Source organism: Portunus trituberculatus, chromosome 50 (genome assembly GCF_017591435.1).
Source record: "Portunus trituberculatus isolate SZX2019 chromosome 50, ASM1759143v1, whole genome shotgun sequence".
Lineage (NCBI taxonomy): Eukaryota > Metazoa > Arthropoda > Malacostraca > Decapoda > Portunidae > Portunus > Portunus trituberculatus.
The window spans coordinates 5,710,020-5,712,519 of record NC_059304.1 but is presented as its reverse complement, the minus strand read 5'-3'; positions in this window follow the sequence as shown (position 1 = coordinate 5,712,519).

The window sequence follows — 2,500 nt, the reverse complement described above, 5'->3', positions numbered from 1 at the left end:
GGACATGTGGTGGGGAACGGCAAGGTTCGCCCCAAGAGAGCAAACGTGGAGGCCATCCTTGGCTTCCCTGTCCCTACCACCAGGACAGCTTTCATGAGGTTCTTGGAGATGGCCAGACGGTTCTGTAGGAACTTCTTCACCCTGGCCGCCCCCCTGACGGACCTTTTCAGCACTTCCGTCCCCTTCCACTGGACCCCGACCTGTGTCCAGGCCTTCAAACATCTTAAGGCGTTTCTCTCCTCGGAGCCAGTGGTCTGGACGCCAGATCATTCCCGTCCACTTCATCTACAAGTGGACGCGAGTGGAGTTGGAGTGGGTGCTGTCCTCCTACAAGCGTACCCCACAAGCGGCATCCTCCATCCCATCGCCAATCACTCCGCCAAACTGAAGAAACAACTCGAATACTCCACCATCGAGAAAGAGGCTCTGGCGCTCCAACGTTTTGAGTGCTACCTTCATCCTGGTCCTCAAATTACGAAGGTCTTCACCGATCACAACCCTTTGGCCTTCCTTCACGCCATGAAGAACCGAAACCAACGCATACTTAGGTGGGCCTTGTTAAATCAATCTTTCAACTTGGAAGTCCACCATATCAAGGGGGTGGACATCATCGCCGACGCCTTATCAAGATATCCCGTCTCCCCTCCTTCATGAGCCCATTACGGAGCTCTTAGGGGGGAGGAAATGTTACGGCCCGCCTGTAACATACTCCACTACCTTCACCTCCTCTGCTTGCTACCTCGTTCGCCACCTCTCTCCCACGTCACCGTCTCATGAGCCTCCCACGTCACCGTCTCATGAGCCGTCCACGTCACCGTCTCATGAGCCGTCCACGTCACCGTCTCATGAGCCGTCCACGTCACCGTCTCATGAGCCGTCACCGTCGCATTCGACCCAAGCGAGCTCCTGATTTCTGTTTGTCAGTCGAGGTCAAGGCCTCAACCAGTGAACACAACGCTTCTTGGGATACCGTGGGATCCACATCACCCAGCACTTCACCACTGCGACACCTCATGAGTATCACTTCCCCTCGTCCCGTGTTTTCCACATTGCCTCCATATAGGATTAGTATTATTGTTAGGTATTGTTAAGTTGGGTTCTTTATTGTTGTATTTATTTGTGTTATATCTGTGTATGTCATTTTCATGTGTTTTGTTATTAAATAGCTTCTTAAGTGCCCCTTTGCATATCCTCATTAGTTGAACCTGTAGTGTCATTTTTGTTTTGTTATTAAATAGCTTCTTAGTGCCCCTTTGCATATCCTCACCAGTTGAACCTGCAGTGTTTTTTTTTTATTGTTCACGGATCTTACCCATTTATCCGGTGAACGTAACATTTGACATTCGATGTTTTGAACCTGGATGTCTATTCCTTGTTTTTGAGGCTTTATTATTTATTGTTTTTAAGCTGAATCTTCATTTTTTTCTTTTTTCTGCACATACTTTTCCTCCGAAGAACCTCTTAATTAGTGAAATCAAGAATTCTTTCCTGTCCTCGAAACTTTCACCTCCTCGACCTTGGCCACTATACTCACTTGTTCAACATTCCACCTTGGTCTTACGTCTCCGTCTCGGAATAACTATATTAGATATGAATTTTGACACTTGCTGCATTAATTAACAAGTAACACACACACACTTCTGTCTGTCTGTCTGCCTGTCTCTCTCTCTCTCTCTCTCTCTCTCTCTCTCTCTTGTCCTGGTACCGCTGGCACCAGCAATATGTTCTGGTGTGGTTGAAGAGAAACACCGGGGAAGCTTCCCTGTGTTTATTGTAGGGTACAAAATGTACTGGAGGCTTGGTAGCTTGGTAGCGAGCGGCCGTGGAAAGGCTTGAGAAGTAGTCGGCGACGAGAGAGAGACTTGAAGTCGGTAGCGACTAGATGGAGCTTGTAGCAAGCGTGATGTATAATTACAGTCTACGCACTGGAGTGTGACTGTAGACTGTAGAACTAGACTGGCTGTGCAGGACAGGAGGACCAGTCAAAGAAGGCAAGCGGATTGCCAGCGGAGCGTGAGTCCTTCCAGAAGCTGCGTTAGGACCCAGACTGAGCGTGGTCTCTTGGGGTAGCGGAACAATACACAACCCCAGTACACCATACGGTAGAACATTACATTACTCCGCGTTAACAAGGTAGTCTGTCTGTCTCTCTTTCTCTCTGTCTGTGTCTGTCTGTCTGTGTCTCTCTCTCTCTCTCTCTCTCTCTCTCTCTCTCTCTCTCTCTCTCTCTCTGTCTGTCTCTGTCTCTCTCTCTCTCTCTGTCTCTCTCTCTCTCTCTCTGTCTCTCTCTCTCTCTCTGTCTGTCTCTCTTTCTCTCTCTCTCTCTCTCTCTCTCTCTCTCTCTCTCTCTCTCTCTCTTGAGAAGTAACCGGCGGCCAGAGAGACTTGTAGTCAGAGCGGCTAGATGAAGCTTGTAGCTAGCGTGATGATGCAGAATTATACAGTCTACACACTGGATTGTGACTGTAGGCTGTAGAGGTAGACTGGCTGTGCAGGACAG